This window comes from Myotis yumanensis, unplaced genomic scaffold, assembly GCF_028538775.1.
Source record: "Myotis yumanensis isolate MYYU_CA2020_CCGP unplaced genomic scaffold, mMyoYum1.0.hap1 SCAF_6, whole genome shotgun sequence".
NCBI classification, from domain to species: domain Eukaryota; kingdom Metazoa; phylum Chordata; class Mammalia; order Chiroptera; family Vespertilionidae; genus Myotis; species Myotis yumanensis.
In genome coordinates, this window is record NW_027223757.1 from 69,066,442 (window position 1) to 69,093,563 (window position 27,122).

Below are 27,122 nucleotides of genomic sequence, written 5' to 3' on the forward strand. Positions count from 1 at the left end.
AATCAGTTCAATCTTCTCAGGCCATTTCTGTCAGTGCAAACATTTCAGACCAGCATAGGAAGTGTCATCCCCCCTTCTTTCAGCTCCTCATTCATATCCTACAGCATGACATGGAGAAGTTTTTGGAATTTTTCTGTAAGTAATATCCTGAAACTAGTCGTCACACATTTCTTGCTTTGACTAATGTAGTCATTTTCAATGTCCACTTGTTTGAGTGAGAGATGATACATGCAGATTGTAGAATATTTTCATAAAATATACATTTGTTGTCCTCAAGTACATTTTCAAACATTTGGGCCAAAAGAGAAGCAAATTTAATGGTTTTAACAAGGATGTTAATGCTTTAATGCATAAATTATATAAATAATTTATTCTGAGTTCATTCATGTTTTGAATTTTAAATAATCAACTTGCCTATATTATTACCAAGTTTAATTTGATTTATCAAAAATAGAGAATTGGCCCTAGCTGGTTTGGCTCAGTGGCTAGAGTGTCAGCCAATGGACCAAAGGTCCCAGGTTTGATTCCAGTCAAGGGCACTTACCTCGGTTGCAAGCTCCTCTTCTTCCCTGGGCCCTGGTCAGGGCATGTGCAGGAGGCAACCAATCTATGTGTTTCTTTCACATCGATATATATATCTCTTTCTTTCCCTCTATCTCCCACCCTCTAAAAATCACTGGAAAAATATCCTCAAATGAGGATTAAAAAAAAAAAACTGGAGGAATCTGAATGAGCATAGTATTATTGACATTAGTAGATGGTATAAACCAGGAGCAAGTTATCCATCAGACACAGTAAGAACAGTGCCTGGGACTGTGGTAATTTTATGGCCCCATGAAAATGCTGTAATTTTAAGTTATATTAAAAAACAAAGAAAAAATAAGTTTGATAAGAATGCATAATAATGAATATAAAATAATATATATAACCTGTAATATTCAGTATATAATATTTATTATATTGCATATATATATCTATTATCTATCTATCATATTTCTATTTTTCTATTTGTCTATATATAGAGACAGAGAGAGAGAAAGAGAGGTAGAGAGAGAAGAAGAGACCCACAAAGACATAAATATCTGACGCCCACAAAACTTGTAATGAGACCCCAATGAAAACATACAGCTGTATGCTGAAGGCCACTATGTTTAGTATATTACTACTTGCCTCATTAGGGTTCATTCCCATCTTTGCTTTTGTTTTGGATATCGTGTTTTGGTCCCTCATGCACACTGTATACTAGTACAAATGATCTTACTGGACCCATGTTCCATTTTTTCTTACACTAATACTTTAGTGAGAGATCCTGAAAAACACTAAGGAATATCATCTAGCCAAGGTGGTGTCAATAATGCAATCCATCTACCTGTCAGTTTCCCCAACATGGCTCTTTTGTCACCATGGGCAGAATCACATTCACCATCATTTGCTTTGCTGCTCTCAGGGAATATGCCACCATACCAGGAAGACACTGGGGTGATAGCTAGTCACCCTTTTGCCCACAAGAATAGTGAACTGTCTTCATATGAAGCCCCAACTACCCAAAGCTGTTCCATTGACAGTGTCTCATTTTGGCTTCCGGAACTGTGTGTCCTCTTCTGGCAGGAACCCCAGCATATCTGGTCCTTGTGTTTAGCACAGCAGGAGTTGCCAGAGGAGCTTGGACTGGAGGAGTATAGGGTTTTGTTTCTTCTAAATTAGTCTGTAACTTACTTTGAACTTGTTCTTTTTCTCCTTGGTTTGTTTGCTTGTTTTGCCTTTTTTTTTTTTTTTAATGGTAAGTATATTAACGTTCCTTCGAAGAGGCTTAGAAAACAATCACATAAGCTTTTCCTCATTAGGTTTGTTCAGGCATGATGATCCCACTCAGCACCTAGGGAAGGATTTCAACTTCAGAGTACTTTACAAACATTCGGTAAAGATAACTAACCAACTGTGATCCCGGAAGCAGCACAACCAGGTACTCCATCATTTCTAGTATATGCACCTGTCACTTTTAAGCTTCTTTAACATAAAAGAGAAAGGTTCAATAGCTAAGGCATAGTTAATGAATTTTATTGGTGCTGATTTTGCTTTATTTTATTCTCTTCTGTGCTTTAATGAGGCAATATTTTTTTACTAACATTAAACTGTTGCTGCAAGGAAGCACTGAGTAGCATTGACCCTGAGAACTATATTAATATGCTCCGTAGAGTGATGCACATGCTGTGGCCACTCTCATTTTTTTTTATAAAGTAGAGGCACAAATGACACATAAGTATAAATTGTCAGACTGGAAAGCTCATGAAATAAGTTTTCCAAAATAATTATGTGCTAGTTTGGCTTATAAAGATCAAGTCTATCTTGAATCAGGAAAATTTTTATTATGACAGTTATTTAGACTGGTATATTAAAACTTCAATTTTAAACAAGAAAGTATTACAATTACTATTATAAATAATATATATATATATACACACATGTATAATATCACATACATATACAAGGTGGGGCAAAAGTAGGTTTATAGTTGTGAGTATGCAAAGCACAGTTTATTCTTGTATTATTACTTATTTATTATTGTATTATTTTCCATACAAACAACTATTATATATATATATACAAATATATATATTTAATATATTACAACTGTAATATACATACAAACAACTGTGATATATATATACTTTCCCAGAAAAAAAAGTTTGGGTGCTAAGTTACTTATTCAATTTACATTGCCTTATTTGCCTTTTTCTTGAGTACATGCTGTCTATATTGCTCACAACTTCTAGGGGGTTGCATTGTTAATAACGTTTTGAAAATTTAAGTACACAATTAAGATAGATGCAGACTCAGAAATGGTATTAGTGTTTTATAGTTGTTGTTACAAATTGTTACAAACTTGGTGCTTTAAAATAACACAAATTTATTAACTTATGTTCTATACCTCAGAAGTAGGAAAAGGGCCCCAATGAGCTAATAAGACTGACTGGGCTGTGTTTCTTTATTGATTAAGGTATTACATATGTGTCCTTATTTCCCCCATTGCCCCCCCCCCCCCCACTCATGCCCTCACCCCCCTGTTGTCTGTGTCCATTGGTTAGGCTTATATGCATGCACACAAAGTCCTTTGGTTGATCTCTCCCCCTTAACCCCACCCTCCCCTACCTTCCTCTGAGATTTGATGGTCTGATAAATGCTTCTCTGTCTCTGGATCTGTTTTTGTTCATCAGTATGTGTTGTTCATTATATCCCATAAATGAGTGAGATCATGTGATATCTTTCTCTGACTGGCTTATTTCACTTAGCATAATGCTCTCCAGTTCCATCCATGCTGTTGCAAATGGTAAGAATTCCTTCTTTTTTACAGCAGCATAGTATTCCATTGTGTAGATGTACCACAGTTTTCTAATCCACTCATCTGCTGATGGGCATTTAGGTTTTTTCCAAATCTTAGCTATTGAAAATTGTGCTGCTATGAACATAGGGGTGCATATGTCCTTTCTGTTTTGTGTTTCTGATTTCTTGGGGTATATTTCTAGAAATGGAATTACTGGGTCAAATGGAAGTTCCATTATTAACTTTTTGAGGAAACTCCATACTGTTTTCCATGGAATTATTCTTATTCTGGCAAAAAGTGTCTGTCTCTTTGACTATCCTATATTTTCTTTCTCATTCTGTGTTTTTAAAATAACATGTTGACATGAGTTTTTTTTTTTTTTACTAATAGCAACTGAGGCTAGAATATGTTGGAAAACAGTTGACATGCTATTTTTAATATTTGACATAATAACTATAAATTGAAATGTAGAAAATGGTATATTGCCTCTATGCTCTGCCCCCATCCATTTTTGGTGCTTTATCCCTTGTTTGAAGGTGTGAAATTTTACTTAAAATACAATTTCCCAAAATTATCCCCAGCTATCACATAAATTATATTTTAATTGAGCATTGCATAGAACGGAGTACAGGTAGGCCCCGCTTTCTGAAAGTCCACGTTCTGCCGCCTCACGTTTTTGAAAGAAGCCACTGTGTTACTGTAGATCTTTCTTAAAAGTGGCATAATGTGAACTTTCAGCAAGCGGGTGATACTGTTTATGCCATTTTGTCTTATGACAGTTTTCATAGGAATGCTTTATTTTCAGAGAGTGGGGAAACTTGTATTGGTAAGAGTAAATGTGATGTATTCCTAATGTAGTATAAAGAATATATTTATATGACACTTTAAATGAATTTGCAAATTTAATGTGTCCAGACTGCTGCTGTCTATGATGGTATTAGCATACCATCCCACATAGTGCTCTGTTTACAACCTATTTGAATAAACTCAATCCCCAACGTGACAGTGTGGGGAATGCTGTTGCTGAGGATGCTAAGGCAGATTTTCAGATGTGGAAATAGCAAAAAGGTGGGCCACTTGCCTCAGCCTGTTTTTAATATAAATAAAACTTGGATTTTTGGAGAAACAATCTAAGGGATGGATCCAGTATCAACAGGAAGGACAAAAATCTGTCAAACATTAAAGTTTCGTGGGAACAACTAACCCATTTGTTTGAAAAATGTCTTCAGGAACGAGGATGTTATATGAATTTCACAGTTGTTTTCCTAACCTTGGAGGAAGTCCTGGTCTTAAGAGCCATCTTTTAGAAGATGTAAATAATTTCCATGAAAAGTCATGTTTTTAAGTACATAGCTAGGTGTATGAATTTGAAATGATCCTTAGTTATTGTGAATTCTGTCATCTCACTTCCAAATTATCTTTGTCTGCACCATTTCCTCTCTCATTTTGTTCTGAATCCTTCAGCCCTGTGTTGTATCACTGTGCAGAGATCAGCCCCCAAAGTCATGAGCTGTAAGTAGCCTTAGTTATAACTACGTAGCTGCCAGTCCCCCAAGGGTAATGTAAAATCACCCAGTCTACTAAGACATACCGCATCCTCCCACTTACCACCCTAACATACCTTGCTTTAGAGTTCTACATGCTTGAAGAGTAATTTAATTTTTCCCCCAGAAATCCCCTATAAAGAAAAAGTAGTCATTCCTTATATGAACTGCCCCCCGCAACCCCCATTGTAGTTTCACAAATTGCCAGGAACATATTTCTTTAAAGTACATCATATAACTTTGTATAATTTTTGTTGAAATAAAATTCTCTCAAAAGGGGAATTTTAGAAAGAAAGTTGAAAGATATGCATTTGTAATAACCAATTAACACATAGGGTGTAGCCAATATCTAAGACAGAGGATCTGTTTATTTACCTATAATATCAAAAAGCAAGTAAATATCACACCTCCTACACCTAGGTTTCTGCTACAGAAACTGTATGCACTAACATAGGAAGGGAAGTGTTTTTTGAGGTGGTTTGCAATCAACTAACTTAATCCACACAAAGAACTTGGATGTAGAGATTAAATACCCCATTCTTAAAGAATAGCTTATTGATGTTCAGAGTGAACATTGAACACATGGTAAAAAAAAAAAAAAAAAAAGGCTTCTGTTGGTCAAAATCTTCACCTTTATATAGAATCTCCAACTTAAGGATCTGGTCCTGTTCATTCATATTTTTGACTTATTTGTAATACCAGTGAGAAGTCCTTTACCAACAATTCACTGTCTAACCAGCCGTGGGCAAACTACAGCTCACGGGCCGGATCCGGCCCGTTTGAAATGAATAAAACTAAAAAAAAAAAAAAGACCGTACCCTTTTATGTAATGATGTTTACTTTGAATTTATATTAGTTCACACAAACACTTCATCCATTCTTTTGTTCCGGCACTCCGGTCCAGTTTAAGAACCCATTGTGGCCCTTGAGTCAAAAAGTTTGCCCACCCCTGGCTAACCATTTACAACCATACAAACAAGGTTTTTCGTATTCTTCAGTCTCTTTATTTTCTCTTATTCTTTTTGAGACCTCCATTGATCCATTGATTATAAGATTTTTCCAACCTTTCCCTTTTTCATCATACTCCTTAAATGTATGTTTCATTCAAATGTCTTTCCTTGCCCTTTTTCTCTTCTCCATTTTTTATGGGGGATATCCTGACTATTTTACAACTTTAGCTATGACCTGCATGGTGTGCAGTGGTTGATGCTACAGACTAAGCTGTCTCCTAAGCTTGCTTTACTATTGCATATCTAAACGCTAGATAACCTTTTTTAGTTGAACATTCTATCAATGCATCAAATACAGTGTCCCCAAATTCAATCAAGTTCAAATCCAATAACTAAGATTACCTTACTCAAATTAGCTCCTTCTGTTTTTGACTTTAACATTTTTGTTTGGGGTAATATCATTTTTCTCATTCTGTCTGGTACCCTTTTAAGATAACTCAGTGTTACAATTATTAAAAATAAAAGTGGCTCTTAAAAATTAAAAGCTTTTCATTTTAGTGTCTGACATCATTTTCAGGCTAACTTTTGAAGTCAGAGTCCAGATAATATATTTAAGAAAAGTGCTTTGCACACATCGTAATTGCTCAAAGGGTATAATGAAATTGTCATAACAATTTTTTAATCTGCCAGTGTAATTATAACATATGGCTTTAAGTTTGGCCTTATTATGCAACTAAATTTCAAGCAAATCTAAATAGTACTTTAATTGCAACATAATTGGTTCAAGAATATAATGCAATAATTTTCTTACAAAAAATTGCATATATAATTTTAATAGAAAAATGTTTTATTTCCTGTGATTTCCCAATGTTTAATCTGTAAGGAACATTCATTAATGTCTTTAATAAAATTTTAAAAATGATAACCTATATTATTTATATTCTTACATAACAAGAAGAGATTTGTTGTATAGCCCATTAATGCATTTTTGATAATTGCTTGAAATAGATTTTCATGTGTTGCATTTTAGGGAATATAATATTTTTAATAAATTTAAGAGCAATATTACATGTCAAGAAAGAATTATTAGATTTCAATGATAGTACATAGTATTTTCTTATAACATCGGTTTAATAAGTCTCCCATTTTGATCTATAGTCTAATTTTCTGATTTATATTTCAGAGAGATTTACACTGAAGTATCAAAAGTTCTCGGTCTCATTGATTCCTGCTAAATATTTACAGTTCTTCAGAACATGAGCTATAAACCATCATATATTTTTAGGAAACGTGTTCCAAAAGACCCAAAAAACATGAAAGAAATCAGTAAAGTTTAATATTTTCTATAATATAACAAGCAGTGATGCTATCACAGCATCAAATTATTGTGAGGAAGGATGAGATTATTTATTCTAACATGTAGGCCAATATCATGGAGTCTACTGCAAGCATTCTGGCAAGCAAACATCTCCCTCCTCTTTCATTATTCTCATCATAAAGCAGCAAATTATAAAGTTGGTCATTAAAATTAATATTCCTTTTTTAAGCTGTATATAAAATTATAAAGTTTTCTTTTGATTTCCAGGGTCAGTACTTATATTGTGTGTGTGTGCTATTTAAATAGAACAACCCAAATTTGATCTTTTGACCACATTGTTTTTTTATGTTCTAATAACATGTAATACATTCTGTGTCATCTAAGTTTTTATGGAAATGCTAAAGACTATTCTCTTCCTACTTAAGTTCAATATCAAAATATCCTAAACAAGTATTATTTGGCATAGTTATAAGATAGGCCTCTCAAGGTCACTATCACCTCATGTAAATGTTCTTTAATATGCCCCTCAATAAATTCTTAAGAACCAAAATTGGGAACAGTATTTCACATGTGGTCTGATCTGCATAGTTGACAACAGAAAATTAGTTTCCTTAATATCAAAGGGGTGATCAGGGACTAACCTGAGGGATTTATCATATTAGCATATATTTTCTTAAAATATGATGGCTGCATTCAATCAGTTACATTGCACAATTAATTAAAAAAAATATTGCTTTTGTCCTTATGAGCTTTCAAAGACATCCTCTTCCCTATTCTCTCCTTGTAGACCTGTTTGCCATATTAGGAATATAAAATAATGAGTGTTTTAATTGATGTATGGAATATTTTTAAACCTTAAGAAAAATATAAATATTATACATATGTTATTTCAGTATCTCAAAACTAGTATTGAAATGAAAGTGTATCCTAGTTAATTTTATTCTTTGCATGAAACATGAAAAAAATCAGTGAACTTTAATATTTTCTATAATATAACAAGCAGTGAGACTATCACAGCATCAAATTATTTTGAGAAAGGATGAGATTATTTATTCTAACATGTAGGCCATGTTATTCTTTTCAGGTAGCAGTATGTTCTATGGGGGTTTGGAATATCCAAATGATAATTTTTAGTAAGCATTCTTATGAGAATGTTTACTATATCTGTCCATTTGTGTAAGTCCAGGACTAAAATCTCAAAATCATGCTGGAGCAATGAGTTAAGATGGTATTAGTGAGTGCATCTTTTCTATATCAGCTAACTTTCAGGCAGGGTTTCCAAAGAACTAGCATTCCTATAATTTAAAAGCTGAAACTGGACAAAGATTTCCTGTAACTCAAGTTACATCCTATGAGTTAATAAATAGACAGATTTACCTTAAGATTATTTTAATCAAAATTATAAAGTTTTATATAGTTTTATATAAATAAGTTATCAATTGTGATATTAAAAAGGAATTCCATGACTTCTAGGGCTTTATGTGAGAGCAAGATCCTGCATTAGGTCAGTTTGCTATTTGATCTGTTGATAAAATTTACCTCAAGAAGGTACATTGAGCTTTTGAGAATATAACAAATTTCTATTGTCACATGTTTTTCTGATATTGTGTTATTATTTTCTAGGTTGATACAGTTCTTTAAACTCACAATGCTCATGGTTTCTAATATTTTAAACAAATGTAAACTAAAACAATTGTTTTTAATAGAAAGATAATTTTTTAAAATAATTGAGTAATTTTTTTATCGTTTAAAAAAATTTATTGATTTTTAGAAAAGGAGAGAAGAGAGAAAAACATTGATGTGATGTGAACATCAATTGGTTGTCTCTTGCATGCTCCCTACTGTAGATGAAACCCACAACCTGGCATGTGCCCTAGCTGGGAATGGAACTGACCATCTTTAGGTGCACAAGACAATGGCCAACCAGCTGAGCCACCCTGGCCAGGCCTCTTATCCATATTTTAAAAATACTTTCAGTAAATTATAAAATTACAGTGTTAACATACATTTTAAAGACACATCTTTTAATTTAATTGTGTGGAATTTTTCAGCTTTTACAGTTTCATGAACATTGTGTGCATGGATGAGGTTGAATAATAGCTTTCTGTCTTGCCCTGGGAGTAGGTGGCAAAGATTTTTGGTTTTGTCTTTTTCTTTTTTTGTGAACTTATTTTCATTCAATTCATTTACAGCTCCAGAGATTGCTACTGCAAAACTAAAGTAGTGCAGTGTTTTTGACAAATGACATTGTAGAGTTTTGCATTTGAAACTTTGTGTTTCTGTTTAACTTCATTATCACGAATAGCAACTTTGTGGTGTATAACTTGAAATGAAAGCAGTGAAAATTTAAGTTAAGTTGCAGTCCCCAAAGAAGATTAGCTGTTAATATAAGAATTATTATTATATCGCACGAAGTCATGAAGATCATTTAATAGGTTAGCTATGAATAATCCATGGTTATGGTTTATGTACTTTTCTGGAAAAAGGAGGAAGGATATAAAGCATAAAGGCTATTAGAAAAGTGTGTAAGACCCAACCATTATGGAGTCAGTAATAGCTTAATAGTATTTTTGAGAAACTGGTTTGGTCTGGATTGCTAATGTAACACGTCCTTTTCTCAAGCTGCCCACATCTGTTTCAGACCATAAAGTAACAAATAATTAGTGACATGACCTTGTAACTCTCACAGTCTGTGGCGCTCCTATTCAGTTTTTAATAAGAATTATGATTAAATTATTCATTATCTGTGGGAGTTACCCTGAGGAAAGAAAGTAGTTGGAAGTTTCAGAAGAGAAATGTGCTACCTAAAATATTGAAATTATTGAAAAAAATGATGGTGGGAGCTTTATTGTTGGGTGAATCTCATTGTGTCTTAAAACCATTGCTCATTTCTGCCACAATTATTGACTATACAAAGGTTATGATGTAACTATGAATATTTCCCCCAAATTGCTGGGTTAAATGACTTATAAATTTCTTTAGCCTTGATACTTTGTGGTAGGCAATTCCATTCTGTTGCCTTTGTATTGGTCTCACGTGTTAAACTCTGCATGCCTCAGATTACCAGTATTTATACAGTGTTTAAAATAGAGGAAAAAAGCCACTCAGTATTTGAGCCTTTAAGCTATTTTTGGTTTTAGAAATGTTGCTAAACTTGTACCAATAGGTCTGGTAGTTATTTTATGACCTTTTAAATTAATAAATTCCAGCTTATTAAACTGACCTTTTTAAAGAAATTATAACACATTCTTAGAACTTTGTTACCCCCTAAAAGCAAAGAAGTTTAGCATTGCTAGATGCTCTAGCAATGCTTTCACTGTAACTTCCACCCTTTCTGAAACTAGGAAATGGTTTATTTAACATCCTCTGTGAAAATATCACTTTATTTTAAAAACTGGCTTTCTTTTCTTCTACATGATAAGCCTCATGTATCCTTTATTATAGAGATATAGTTATTTTCTATCGCATAAGTGATTGTGTGTGTGTGTGTGTGTGTGTGTGAGTGTGTGTGTGTGTGTGTTTTCTACAACTTCTAAAAATCTAACCCCTTAACAGTGGGGTTCTTTGATAATTGCTTCATTTAGCTATTGCCTGAATTGAGTCACTTATATTAGGAAAATGTCCGTATAATTATTTTATTACCATTGCCTTGTTACAAAAATAGTTCGTGCAGGTGAAAGGAAGTTTCCCATTTTTAGAAGTCTGCACTAAAATGGTATTTGCTTTTTCTCTTCCATTTTATTGCATACAATATAAGGCAATACACATTATATCTATACTTTTTTTTTTTCAGTTAGGGCTATTCTATTTAATCGCTTCTCAATATGTATGCTACCAAAGCAAGCTATCTCAACGATTAGTGAAGGATTCTTAAAAATGTAACAAAAATCAAGAAGATAGTAGTAAGTGAACTAAAATTTGAGAAACATTATACTGTGTGAAATCACATCATTTGAAATAACTTTGAATGTTTCTGTTAAGTGGACATCAGTCTCATGATGTTGATACATTTCCAAGGTCACACATTGTCTTTAGAACATCCCATGAGTTCTCAGGTTTCAGGTTCCTTTGTTGTTGTTAACTCAAAATAGTTGTTTTAATACTGATAAGAAATAGCCATAATTGGACGACACATCTTATAGCTGGTTTACTTTGACTCTGTCTGGGAAAGGAAATGCTCAAGAGAAGTAAATTTATACTGCATTTTTCAATTCTTATATTGTCTGTTAAAATTTTAATATTTGAGAATAACATATAATAAATGCATACATATAATAATTAAATGTTTGTACAAATATTTACCATTTTCCTTAACTATCATCATATTTGCATATTCTTCATGTATAATGTAGAGCTTAGAAATGCTTAATGCAGACATTGAATATTCTCCATGGTGCAGATATAGTGTACTTGCTCAGCCCCTGACTGCTTCCAGTCTGATTTCACAGAGAATAAGAAAACTGACTAGTCAAAAATAATCAAATGCATTTCCTCTTTATATAAAAAAATTCATTATAGAAAAAAATAATTGAAAATCAGGTATGATGCCTAAAAGTCCCTCTTCTTAAACTCTTTCTTGTAGCAAGTAATGTATACTGGTTCACAAAAACAGAGTGTCCCAAAAATGTATACACACATTGAATAATTATTATTCCAGTGGGTGAAATCTAAAAAGAAACATCAATTGAACTATTAGAAAAGAGTGTGTATACATTTTTTTGGGGGGACACCGTGTATGTTCAGTGATGTTTATTTCAGGAATAATTATAAAGACAAAAAAGACACTGCAATATGTATCAAGAAGGACATAGCACTGTTGATTGGGCGTCATCCTGCACAACAAAAGGTTGTAGGCTTGATGCCCAGTGGGAGGAATGCAAGAGGCAGCTCTCACATTGATGTTTCTCTCTCTCTCTCTCTCTCTCTCTCTCTCTCTCTCTCTCATCTCTATCTCTCTCCCTTCCTCTCCCTCTAGAAATCAATTTGAAAATCTTTAAAAACCAAAAAGAAGTATATAGTTGGGGAAAAATTCATATAATAGGCTACTATGTAGATGTTTTAAAAAATAAAGGTTTAGGTCAGTATATACCAATTCATAGGGATTGTTTGTCATACGAGAAAAGCAATCTACAACAGCTAGCATGATCCTATTCTTGTGAAATTAAAATTGGGTACTTTCACTCGCATAAGAAAAATTCACTTTTCAGGTACAGTGGACTACTTATAGATCAACTTTCTTGCTTACAACAACTCAAAAATTATTAAAGTATGTTTTAAAATATAGGATAGGTAAAATGGCAATAATTTTCACCAAACCAAAGTATTGAAGAGGGCAGATGTCTAGAGTGATATGTGATGGTATTCATTTTGGGCATTTGTCAATTTTTAAAATGTTCCCTGTAAGGTTAAGGGACTGGACAGCACTTATAACAGCCTCAAAGGACTGGATGGGTGAGGGGCATCTCTGTCTGATAATAAGTATGGGAAAACCTCTTATTTAAATGGGCTGAAACTTCAAAGGGACAATGACTTATAAAGAAGGATGACTTGGAAATTGATAAACCCTAACATGGATGGCAGGCCCACTTCAAACCATCTCAGTTCTTGAAATGAGAATATAATGATCCTAACTGCTACTGAATTTATTGGCCTTTCCCGGCTGCCGCCTGCTGGCCAGGACTTTCCTTCATTCTATGCCGCCACTTGGTGGTAAGCACACATCACAGCGGGCAATCTAACTCCCGGTCTCCCAGCCGAACTCCTGAGGGGACACTTTGCATATTAGTCTTTTATATAGAGAGATTTTTAATTACATTCCAAGGGATGAAATTGCAAGGATAATGACATTTGAATTTTATGTAATTTTCATGGGTTAGAACCAGTATTCTGAATTTTTTTTCTTCAACCATTTAAAAATGTAAAAGTAATTCTTAGCTCGTAGATAGTACTGAAAATAGACAGCACACAGACTTTGGCCCATGGGCCATGGTTTACTCATCCTTGCTCTGCTTACCTGAAGGAGAATAATTACACTGGCAATTACTCTTAGGCAGTCAAGGCATACCTCATACACTCATTGCCCCTAACTGCACACCTGCCCAGAAATTCCTTCTTTAAAAGTAACAGGCATTTCCAATTTCAGAATTGTAAAATAGGAAGATTGAATTTTAATACTTTACACATGGGAAACATATGGATACTTTTAATTTCATTCTAGAGTGTTTAACTTTATAAAAAACATAGTAATTTATCTTTGATTTAGTTTTCTTTTATATTTAAAATATAAAAGAAATTATGTTGAGTGGAAATATTTTTAACCTCTACAGAATGCTTATATGTATTCAAAAGAAGAGGGTTTCTTATCTGTTAGAAAATACATTTTAAAATGCATGGAAGAAAATACAATCTGGTAAAAGCAATTAAAGTCAACTAAATATAAGATAAACACTGAAAAAGGAACTGAAATAATTAAGGACCCAAAAGGTACAATAGGAGATTTTGAAAATCAGAGTTGAGAAACAACAAGTTCTTTGGAACCAGAAATTACTGTGTTTGCAACACAGACACCTGACTTTTAAGTTTAAGCAATTTAGGTTGGAAGGAATTAAATTTCTGATAACTTACTTATGCTTTGGAAAAATTAAAGAGCATAAAGAATAAAGTAAAACTGCCCAGCCAGTATGGCTCAGTGGTTGAGCATCGACCCATGAACCAGGAGGTCACAGTTTGATTCCTGGTCAAGGCACATGCCCGGGTCATGGGCTTGATCCCTGGTAGGTGGTGAGCAGGAGGCAGCCAATCAATGATTCTCTCTCATCATGGATGTTTCTCTCTCCCTTTCCCTTCCTCTCTCTGAAATCAATACAAACATTTAAAAAAGAGCGAATAAAATAAAATGTTTAGTTGAAAAAAAAAGTAAACACAGGAGGAGGTGCAATGAAGAGAATGGATTTATTTAAGAGTTTCTGTGTATAGGCCAAGGATGATGGAGATTGTTATCAGAATTAATTATTTCCAGATGCTGGCTTGCCTTCAGGAAGAGGCATCTCATTTCAAATTCTTATTTGAATTTTCAGCTTTAGGGAGCTATGTGAATAATCTAAAAAAATTATCATCACCCACTATTCTTGACAGGAGGACTATTTAAGAAAAAAGAATATAAAGTAGTCATATAGTAGTCATAATGTAGTGTGTTAAGAATCTATTAACTGAAAAAATGAAAGTTGAAGCAACACATCTTTATTTTGTGTGTGTAGTGTGATGTGTGCTTATCAATGTTGAAATATCAATTCAAAACATAGACCTACTAGAGGCCCGATGCACAAAATTTGTGCTCTCGGTGGGTGGGGGGTTCCCTCAGCCTGACCTGTACCCTCTTGCAGTCCAGGAGCCCTTGGGGGATGTCCAAAAGCCATTAGTTGGACATCCTTAGTGCTAAGAGGCTCCTGCTACTGCTGCTGTGCTCTCCAGCTATGAGTCTGGCTTTTGGCTGAGCTCACTGACCACAGGGGAAGCTCCTGCATTGAGCATCTGCCCCCTGGTGGTCAGGGTGCATCATAGCAACCAGTCATTCCACTTTCTGTTTGATTTGCATATTAGCCTTTTATTATATAGGATGCTCACAGGCATGAAGCTGATAAGTAAAGCCAAATAGAAATTACCTTTTATTGGAAATAAAAACTTGAACTGTTTATTGTTACCAGATTACCAGAAATTTTTCTCTATATCCCTCATATCCCAAATTTTACATGGATATCAAACTCAAGAAGTTCAAACCTTATCCTTCATCTATGTTGAGCTTCATTTTATTTAAATGCTGTCATGTAGCTTATCTCATTTGTCCTATATAGTTCCCAAAAATGGACAGCACTGGCATTATAATTTTTATACGTGAAGACATTGAGATTTAAAGAGCAAGTGTTATAGTCAAACTCAGTTGGTAATTGACTAAGGCAGAATTCAGCTTGCTAGATTTGAAAGCCCATGATCTTTCCATTAAAAAACATTATTTTCCACTGCTAATTTATGTCCCCTGCAGTGCTATAGCACAGAGATTTGCCTGTATGAGATGTTTAATAGATAACCATGAATAATAAATTATATCTGTAGCGGGCTTTGCTCTTTAACAGAACTTTCACATATATCACTCAAGGTTAACGTCAATGATTTGAGAAGGCAGGGTGACTAAAAAGCATCTCAATTTATTCATAAAACATCTTATTTTAGAAAGTTTGACTGATTTTTCTTGCAAGAACACTCAGTCATAAATAAAGGATCATCAGATTTGATCTCTGTCCTTCTAGTTTCAACTATGTCAATCTTTTTTATCACTATATGCTACCTGTCAATATGTGTTTGCATTAATTTTTTTGGAAATGTTTATGGCTCTATGTTTGTGATATGCTTTGACAAGCATTTTATCAGTGTCATAACAACTCTTTGAGATGTGTAAAGCAGCATTGCAAAGGAGAAGCAATTTAGGATTTTGTAATAAAGAACCCATTATTCAAATGTGATCTTACCCTTGTTCTCTAATCCTGCCTTTAAAATTTTCCTATTGAATATTTATTATATGCTAAGAAAGATTCTATGAATATAAAGGTGCTGTAAATAAAATTGAAAATTACAACAAACACAGAGCATAAGGTAAAAAAAATACATAATCTTACTATACAATGAGATTCATGCTATTAGAGAATGGGCCATAAACTATACTATGAGAACATCAAATAAAGAGTCAACAAAAGCAGACAGACCCTTTTCCTTACTCTCATTTCTAATTGTGCATTTCAAGATAATAAAGGGAAGACATTTATATCCTTTTTTTCTCTGTCCCCAACTCTCATTTCTAATTGTTTCAGATTTTAAGATAATAAAGACATTTTTATTCCTTTCTCTTTTGAAAAGAAAATATAAGGAAAACATGCAATTCCATTTTTGATAAAACTAGGACATCTGCAATACCAAACCATGATTTGAGTGAACAGAGAGCAGATTGGGGGTTATGAATTAGTAGAGCTGAGAGAGGACAAAATTAAGAGCCTACACAGATATTAATAAAAAACAACTGCATTTCCTTGGAAAAACTCATGAAAGGTTTGTTAATAGATAGAGCTTATTGGGGTACTGAAAACAAGGAGTTGGTTTGAGAGCATGTTTAAAAATTTCTTAAATTTGATGAGCCACTTTTCTTGGTTCAGTCAGAATATGCCTTTCTCCCACAGGGATCAGGCCTAAACCAGCAGTCAGACATCCCCTGAGGGGTCCCAGATTGGAGAGGGTGCAAGCTGGGCTGAGGGATCCCCCCCCTGCACAAATTTTGTGCACCAGGCCACTACTTTTTAATATATTTTTTTATTGATTTCAGAAAGGGAGAGAGAGATAGAAACATCAATGATGAGAGAGAATCATTGATTGGCTGCCTCCTGCACACCCCTTCCTGGGGATCAAGCCTACATCCCCATCATGTGCCCTGACCAGGAATTGAACCTTTACTGCCTGGTTCATAGGTTGATGCTCAACCACTGAGCAACACTGGTTGGGCTTCCCAGAAGTTTTTAAACCCTATAATTCTTCTCTCCCATCATATAAAGCATGTTTAAACTGTATTAAGACAAGTTTAGTCAATTATTTTTTGGAAAAAGAAATCACTTACAAAGTTGACCTCTTGATAACAACATCAATTGGTATATCTTTGCAAAGGAAAAAACAATAGTGAGCCAAAACATAGCTGCTGAGAATCTTGGCTACAGCATAAGATCTATATTTCATTCATATGATGAAATAATCTGATTTATAAAGAATTTTAAATTATTTAGATTTATTATTAATTATGAATAATTTTTAAGATAATTTTGAAGCGATATTGACACATTCCTCAAATGTTCAGTAAACCTAGGAAGATATAGTTCAGGCAAAAGCTTCTGATTGAGTTGTAGATGCCTGGGATGTATTTCTTGTAATGTTTTTTCTTCTAATTTTTTTGTTTTACTTTTACTTTATCAGTCTGTTCATTATGGAAGGAATTTTTGGTAGAGCAGAGTGGAAAATGTGGGGAGTATAGGCAGCAATAGGAGGTTGGAACTGAAAAGAGGAAATCTAACAAATATGGGAACAATGCTATGTGAGAGAATATGTAACTTATAGTCATACATTTAGGGCAGAGACCAGCTATAACAAAAATGTGAGGTAAAGTTAAATGAGGCACAATTTATACAACTCAACTATCTTAGTAATGGTGGATAGGAATTGAATGAGAAGGGCTCTCTGATCGTTAAGGGCTTAATTTTCCTGTGATACAATGTAATTCAAAGAAAAGATTGGTTTCTGGAGCAATCTATTATTATTGTTGTAATTTTTTTTTTGTTATTATCATTGCCCCTCCTCTGTCCCTATCAAATCTAATTAGGCATTAAATCCTATTAATTATATCTCTTAATTATCTGAAATATTTTTTTCACCTTTTTCTCTGTGCTAGTTTGGGAAGAGGAAAAAAAACCTTCTTTCTAAGAATTGCTTAGACATTTCATACAAGAACCTTCATGATCTGGATACTTTCTGGTGTAATTTCCTGCCGTGGTCCATATTCATTCAAAGCTTTAACACTACCAAGCTGTTTGTAGTTCCCACAGTGTGATGGAGTCCCCAAGTCTTATGTTTCAGAACATCCCTTTGCTCAAAAGTCTTCTCTACTCAGTAATCTTCTTGTGATTTTCAATACTTGGTTTACTTATTTATTACCTTTTGTGAATTTGTCTGGAAGAGTTAGGTTCAAACTTTATTTAAGATACATCACATTTTATTTTATCTATTTGTTTAGTTATCTCTCCTACTCCATAAGGTCCTCCACAGGGTTTTGTCTTGCTTAATTTTTATCTACAATACAGGGCTTTCACATAATAGACTAAAACTCTGTTGAACAAATAACCAAATACATGCTATTCATTGAATCTTATCATTAAAATATCTAAGGACAATTCTTGTAAAAAAGGTTAAATGAGCAAAGAAAACCAATGTACAAAATATTCATTTCATAGAGTTAATGACACGGAAGACAGTGTCTACAAAGCTAGACAAAAAAAGTAACTCATGAATTTCAACAAATGTTTCTAAGATCCATTTAATCTCCAAACTTCCCAGTTGGAAAAAAAAAATTTTTTTCAGAAGAAAATTCTACTAATGCATTTGGCTTTCTCAGTAACAGCAATTGCTTCAGGGATGTATCTAGTGAAAGCTCCTGTTCAATGTCAAATTTGAAAGCTTTAGAGGAAATAATGGTACCTGCTGGGTGGCAAAGCTGTTGGTGTGGGCAGGACAGCCTTTTCTCTGTCTTCTTTTCATCAGTTCCATTAGAATCACTCACCTGCATGTCAGGGAAGTAGCTCTGATGAAAGAGTTATGTTAAGGCTTAATCTCGATAAAGTGCAGGTAATACTGAACTGTCAAGTGGAAACACTGATAGAATGTGGTCCGAAATAAAACCACTTTTTCTTTGCAAAGACATGGCCACCTTTCTGCAATGATGAAGATGTAAAATTATTTTAAGTTCCTACGTCCATTTTCTTATGAATAACAACTTCCTAATATATACTTAGAAATCCAGCGTGTCTGTGTTGCACTGTCTATATTTCAAGATGTAGTGTATGTGCTTATTTTTATTTATAAACCTATATGGCACCTTCATCTTTCCTGTTTTGAAATGATACAACAAAATAATATTCTAATTTTTGGCTAATGTAACCTGTTGAATTCCTTATGAACTATTAATTTTGGTTGAGTAGTTTGTCTCATTTAAATAGAGAAAGAAATCATCTTGAAAATTGTTTTTCACTAATCAGTAGAATTATAGACCATGAATTAAACCTCAGACTCTGATGTCCATTTTTTAAATAGTTCAGTTGTATAAAATAATCTGTTCTGGTTATCAAACATTTACTACGCTTAATGGATATAATTAAATACTACTTAGTCAACGGACTATTCAAAGATTATCCCAACTATAAAAAATCCTCCTACTCTGCTCAGTCCTCTTTTGCTCATACAATTTTTACAGTTAAGAAGAGATATATTCATAATTATCCAATAACAGAGGCTATAGTACAATCTTTAAAAGTATTAAACACATCATCATAAAGTTTTTCTGTGTATAATGTCATTGTAATTATCCAGAAAAAAATATTTACAGACCTATTTTGGGATCAGTATAATAAACCAATTATATTATGGTAGAAGATAATGCTATTAAGACATATTTTTTCCTTATGTTTCTATTTTTCCTTCTATCATTCTTTTCTTTTTTCCTTTCCTCCCTATTTCTTTATTGTTTTCTTCCTTGTTTTGTTTTTTTGCACATTTAGTTATTTTATTATTCCCTGCATTTATCTGTCATTTTAAAACATTTATTCTTTCATTTTACCTTGCTGTACATGATTTTTATATTCTTTTAAAGAATAAATAAACTGTTCTAGGATCCCTAAATAGAATGAATTATTGAATGATTAATTACATGATCAAGCAAGCAAAATATTTATTTAGATATGGTATCTTTATAGGAGTTGTCACTATGAAGTTTGAAATAAATATTTAAGACTTAAATCCTATTTTTCATGAGCTTATATATTGTAGAAAAGTTAAGACACACAAATTAATATGTGCATCTTAAATTAGTCTGTCATGGGTGTCTGCCGTGTGGCAGAAAGTGCAGTTAACATGAAGAGAAGAGATCTTTTTAGGCAATAATTCTGATGGTCTAGTTGTAAAATAAATTGAAATACTTGAAACCATATCAGGTGATCATACTGTGTTTTTAAATAATATACAGATTGCTGTGGGGTAAAGGCAAGACCAGATACATCCCATCTATTTAAAAGTGACATTGTAAAGCTAGAGATGTCCTAGTCAGTTTGGCTCAGTGGATAGAGTGTCGGCCTGCAGACAAAAGGGTCCCAGATTCGATTCTGGCCAAAGGCACATGCCAGGGTTGAGGGCTCGATACACCCTCCCCCCCCACCCCCAGTAGGGGATGTGCAGGAGGCAGGCAATAAATGATTCTCTCTCATCATTAATGTTTCTATCTCTCTATATCTCTTCCTTCCTCTCTGAAATCAATAAAAATATCCTATATAATCCTATATAATAAAAGGCTAATATACAAATTATCCCCTCGACTGGGAGTTAGTGGTCCAGGAGTTGGACCAGGGGGCAGGGCCGGCCCACCAACCACTGTGGCCCCTCCCCCTGTCAGGCCCCGCCTCCAATCACCCCCCGCCCCCCCGATTGGGGCAGGCCAGTCAGACCTGACCCATGTGAGAATTAATGCACTGGGCCTCTAGTATATATCCTATATAATAAAAGCCTAATATGCTAAGTGTACGGTCGTCCTTTTAACAAATCAAAGAGTAAAATGCTAATGATATGCTAAGGCTGCTCAACTGCTCACTATGATGTGCACTGACCACCAGGGGGCAGATAGTTAACTGGTTGACCAGTCACTATGACATGCACTGACCACCAGGGGGCAGACGCTCCGACCAGCAGGTTAGCTTGCTTCTGAGTCCGGCTAATCAGGACTGAGCGAGACAGGCCAGACACACTCTGGAGCCCTCCCGTGGCCCTGATTGTGCACTGGTGGGGTCCCTTGGCCTGGCCTGCACCCTCTCGCAATCCAGGATCCCTCAGGAGATGTCAGAGAGCCGGTATTGGCCTGATCCCACAGGCCAGGCCGAGGGACCCCACTGGTGCACAAATTCGTGCACCGGGCCTCTAGTATATATATATATATATATATATGAAAAAAAGAAAAGCTAGAGAATATAACAGGTCATGTTATTAGCACTAAAATAACTTTTTTGTATGACTACATGGTGCTTTAAAAAAATCTAGAGCTATGCTTCTCAATTTGTTTATTGGATTTTACATAGAAATTTCACTGATGACTACCCTTGTCATTTTACAGTATGAGTTATACACATGAATACAGAAAGCTGATATTAGAAATAAAAAATGATGCTGTTGATATAAACATGGTAGCATCAAGCATAGCTTTTACAAGAAAAGGATTCTTCTCTAGGATAACGATATCAAATTAGCTATTTTTTTTCTGGTCAACAGCGTAGATAGAGTTAAAAATAAGTACTCAGCTAAAATATTTAGCAACAACTTCATATGATATTTGAAGATGGACATTGTATATATTATCTATGGTACATAATATTACCACACATTTAGTGGTTTTAAAACCCATACATTTATTGTCTCACAGTTTCTGTGGGTAAGGACTCCAGGTGTAAGTCACTGGAGTCCTCTGTTTTGGGGTCTCACTGGAATCATGATGTTGTCTGGGACTGTGAGCTCATTTGAAGCTCAGTTTGAGAAGGATCCACATCTAAAGTCCCTAAAGTTATTGGCAGCATTTAGTTCCTTGTAGGCTGCTGAACTAAGGGCATCAGTTCTTTGCTGGCTGTTGGCTGAAGGCCACCCCCACTCCTTGTGCATTGCCTTCTCCATATGGTGGCTCACTACATGGCAGCTTACTGTTCTAGTTCTTTGTAACCAGTTGCCACAATGTTAGCAGCTTAAACAACGAAACATGTGTGATACCACAATTTCCATAATTCAGGTGTCTGGGCAAAGGTTAGCTGGGTCCTTTCTTTGGGGTCTCACAACTGCATTCAAGGTATCAGCTAGGGATACAATCTTATCTGAGGCTCAGGGTCGCCTTCGAAGCTCACTGCTGCTCGGAAAAACTCAGTCTCTTATAGTTGTAGGACAAAGTCCCCATTGTCTTGCTGGCTTCCAGCTAGGAACTCCTCTCAGCTCTTGGAGGCTGCTCTCAGGTTCTTACACATGACCCTTTTCCATAGGGTTTCTCACATGTCAGCTTATTTCTTCAAGACCTGCAGAACATTCTCTTGTAATTGCTCACTTGATATTGTCAAATCCATTCATTCAGGATAATAACCCTTTAACTCAAGGCAAATGGTTAGGGACCTTAATTATATAAAAAAGTTATTTCTATTTAATAATGGTGGAATGTCATCGTATTTATAGCTTCTTTTGTCTCTCAATGGAAGGAGATTATACAAAGGCGTGTAAGCTTAGACATGAGAGTCTTGGGAGCCTTCTGAGAATTCTGCCTACCCCAAGAATTATTTTGAATTGATGATAAAATGAATTGTGTGAAAAATGAATTGATGATAATGTTGTTCCTGAGGAGATTTGCTGCTTACTAGATGCTATAGAAAAGTATCCAATTGGCACAAAAAAAAGAATGGTTCCTTTATTTAATGCTGAAGCAATATGAAATACCCTGAGTACTATATTTTGCATTATTTCACATTCTACTAAATTGGATCCTGCACTGCATGTGTTATATTTGGTTAAGTAGTTCCCCAAATAAGTTCTGATTTGAAAATATCTTCCCATTGGACAGAGTGATGGACATGGTAAAAATTGTTACAATCAACAATATCTCCTAATTACCAAAACCCAGAGATGAACTATTAACTGTGTACTGTCAGTTCTGAATGGACTATACAAGCAATTTACTTCCCTTGCATTTGGAATTTTTTTATTTACTCTATCCCCACAATTTTTAAGTAGAAAGAATATATGGCACATGTCTGGAAGTACAGACATCTGCTTACCACATTTCTTTGCATGATAAAACCATGTCAAGAATTTTTAAAAATGCATGACAATTTTCTAATGGCTATCTAAAATAATACCTTAAGTAAACATTAGGGAAGCCCTGAAAAGACACTAATTAAATAGAGATCCCTGTCTTGAGCCAATTCATTTATTCAAAATCAATTTTAAAGTGTTATGTTTCAAATGCTAATAAAAAGAGACTATGTAATCCACACAGAAAGAAAATAAATATAGTTTATTTTATAGTTCTTCACAGGGTAAGACTAGACAGGAAATGTTATCGTCACTGCACTAAAATTTATAATCCAGAAACATTAACCAATGCTTAATATTTAAAGACTCTTACTATCTTTATTAACTCATATCTTATAATATGAAACATTAGATTAATAGTATAAATGGAAAAAAAACCCTAAACTCTTTATACTAACATAATCACCTAAAATTTACTGCCTAAAAGATACCAATATTTTAAAATATTTATATAAACTAGGAGACTTCCCTCAGGAAGTTGATAAAATATGGCGTGTACAAATTTGAAAAGAGGAAGTTTTCTGTTCATGTCTTCCACTCACATATTTATCGCCTATTCCATTTTACTACACAGTCTGGCCAAAACTTTTACAGTTTGAAGTGCAACAGAAAAACTAGCACATATTTCTTTTTCCTTCTTCACAATTCCATGGATAAAAAAAAAAAATCATTCTTACCATAGAGCTTAGCAAACTCAGCATTTTCCCCCGTAAGTGGAGAACTTTTACCTTTTCACTAAAAGGAGCACTTTACAATCACTGCAGCACCTTGGCAGCCTATCTGATAATCGAGAGGGCTGCTGAGTGACTAACGGGCGGGCAGCATGTACAATGTGGATACAGGAGACAAGGAAGATTCCTGTCCGATGTGATTTCATCATGCTACTCAGAACGACATTTAAAGCTTAGGAATTGTTTCTGGAATTTCCCGTTTAATATTTTCAGACTGCAGTTGACTGCTGGTAACTGAAACTACAGAAAATAAGTCCACAGATAAGGGGGGACTGATATATTTTTCTGTGAATGGTCATATAAAGTAGATTATTGATTAATAATTATCAGAGCAGCAGCAAACCACCGAGTAAAGTCCTGTACAGCTTAAGGATAGGGATATGTCCTGAGAAGTGCATTCCTGGGCGATTTTGTCATTGTGCACTTACACAACCCTAGATGGCTTAACCTCTACACGCCTAGGCTATACGGTACAGCCTGTTGCTCCTGGGCTACAGACCTGTCCAGCCTGTGGGCTTTACTGAATACTGTAGGCATTTGTAACACAATGGTGTTTGTGTATCTAACATACCTAAACATAGAAAAGGTAAAAAAAAAAATATGCCACACAGTACTTTTATACAACTGAGAGCACAGGTTTGTTTAGACCAGCATCCTCACAAACACAAGTAGCATGTTGTGTTACATTGTTACAACAGTTATGATATCACTAGGTGATAGGAATTTTTCAGCTCCATTATAATCTTATGGGACCACTGTCATATATGTGGTCTGTCAAAATGTTGTTTAGACTTTAATATAAGGCCGGCGGGAGGTCAATGTTGAAAAAAGGAGACTTATGTACTACTATTTGTAATACTTTAAACAATAAAATACAAAAATTTTAAAAAATCATAAAAACATAAAAAGAAAGTCAAATGAAGACATTAGTTAATATAGGATGCCCCCCAAAAAATGTATACACACTTTGAATAATTATTCATTCCAATGGGTTATATCTGAAAAGAAACAGCAATTGAGCTTTCAGAAAAAAGTGTGTATACCTTTTTGGGGGGGACACCCTCTATAGTAATGCATACCCTTACTCTTTTCATAAAGATAACTAGAGGCCTGAGGCATGAAATTCATGCAAGAGTAGGCCTTCCTTCCCCCAGCTGTCGGCACTGGCTTCCCTCTGCCACCCGGGACACAGGCTTCCCTCCAGGACCCGGGTTTTCCTCACAGCCCCGGCTTCATACAGAAGGTCATCCGGGAGGACATCAGGAAGGATGTCCAGTCTAATTAGCATATTATGCTTTTATTATTATAGGTTATTTTTCTTTAATATTATGTTGTTACTACTATTAATAATTGGGTGTATTATTTTATGGTTGAACCATTAAAGCAAAGATAAAGTTTTCAAAAGGACCTAAATATGCTTACTATTCATGTCACTAGGTACATTAGTTTGCTCAGACTACTGTAACAAGATGCCACAGTCTGGGTGGCTTAAACAGCAGAGATTTATTTTCACATAGTTCTGGGGACTGATAAGAAAAAATATATATGAGGAATATATAGTAATAACCATATTTTCCAAATGATATATAAGAAATACAAGTTTTAGAAATGCAAATATGAATTGATAAACTATAATTAACATGGAAAATTTAAATAAGCTCCTTAAGAAGTAAATACTCTTGCAGAATTAAGTAAATAAATATAAGAAATACATGTGTCTAATTTATATATCTCCTTTATGACTAACTTATTTTATTCATGAAAAATATTTCAGTGTTCAATATTTTTTAGTAACATAGGTACAAACTTTTGAATATACAGCACATATTTGACTTATAATTTAAGGAGAAGGCCATATTGAAAGGAAATACAGATGTTTTAATTTCTAATTTTTCAAATCTTCATCCAAGGATATGTTTTTATTAATTTGAGTGAGAGAGCAAGGGAGAGAGAGAGAGAAACAGCGATGCCAGAGAGAAACATTGATTGGTTTCCTCCCATATGTGCCCTGACTGGGAATCAAACTCACAATCTAGGTGTATGTCCTGATTGGGAATTGAACCCACAACCTTTTAGTGTATAGGATGATGCACCAACCAATTGAGCCACCCAGCCAGGGCTATTTTCTAATTCTTTTGTTAATGAACAAATCATTTAGAACAGTGGTTCTCAACCTTGGCTGCACATTAGAATCACCTGGGAATCTTTTGAAAATCCTGATTTCTGGGCCTCATCCTCCAGAAATTCTGTTTCTTTGTTATTAATGTTGTGGCCCCACCCCATAACAAAGAAACAGAATTTCCAGAGGATGAGGCCCAGAAATCAGGATTTAAAAAAGATTCCCAGGTGATTCTAATGTGCAGCCAAGGTTGAAAACCACTGATTTAGCTCTTGCAACTCAGACACCGACGTGCCATCCAGACTGAGGAAGACCCGCAAACTTGGGGGCCACGTGAGCCACAGCCATGGCCGCATCGGCAAGCACAGGAAGCACCCAGGGGGCCCCGGTAATGCTGGCGGCCTGCGTTATCACAGGATCAACTTCTACAAATATCACCCAGGTTACTTTGGGAAAGTTGGAATGAGGCGTTACCACTTGAAGAGGAACCAGAGCTTCTGTCCAACAGTCAACCTTGATAAACTGTGGACCCTGGTCAGTGAGCAGACACGGGTGAATGCTGCCAAAAGCAAGACTGGAGTTGCTTCCATCATTGATGTGGTGTGATCGGGCTACTACAAAGTTCTGGGGAAGGGAAAGCTCCCAAAGCAGCCTGTCATTGTGAAGGCCAAGTTCTTCAGCAGAAGAGCCGAGGAGAAGATGAAGGGTGTTGGTGGGGCCTGTGTCCTGGTAGCTTGAAGCTACATGGAGGGGAGTTCATTAAAATGTCCAAGTACTTTAAAAAAAGAAAAGAAAAGAAAAGAAAAGAAAAGAAAAGAAAAGAAAAGAAAAGAAAAGGAAACCACTGATTTAGAATATATATATATATATATATATTTATTTATTTATTTATTTCTGCCATGTAAGTTAATATTACCATTAAAGTCACATGTAAAAAAGAATCAAAATGCATTTGCTATAGACTATGTATTATAAAAGTGTTAAATTCATGAAGTTGTATTGCTGCCCCACAGTTTCCAAATAGTTAAAACTAATTTTAGAGTAACTAAGAAATATAGGACAATTTGCATTTACAAAGCTGTTTTTGGGCAAGCATCCAAGAGAACTGTTTATATCAAATAAAATTACAATAAATGGTTAGTACTTAAATTCCCAATTAAACATATCAAACAAAATTTAAAAAATGACAGCAAAGAATGCCAAATTAAACAGATGGACTCTGATTCTAGATTTTTAAAAAGTGGGATTTACCACTTTAATGTAAATCAATATGCTATTTATAAATCTTGGAATTGGTTTGCATAAAACTTTTATGCTGAAATATAGCTAAGTAATTTTTAAAAAATTCCTATGTGTATATCTATGTTGAATCCACTGAAACATGACTATCCTCATAATCATGTCTGGAATAATAGTATTTCAACAACAGGTCTTCTATCTTCATTACAAACAGATTT

The 27,122-nt window shown here is 34.6% G+C and overlaps 1 protein-coding gene and 1 pseudogene across 1 annotated transcript in view; both read left to right on the forward strand.

The window, feature by feature from the left end:
- EYS (eyes shut homolog) overlaps positions 1-27,122 on the forward strand; it is a 1,239,289-nt gene that overhangs the window by 173,027 nt on the left and 1,039,140 nt on the right.
- LOC139012789 (large ribosomal subunit protein uL15 pseudogene) lies at positions 21,722-26,460 on the forward strand (annotated as a pseudogene).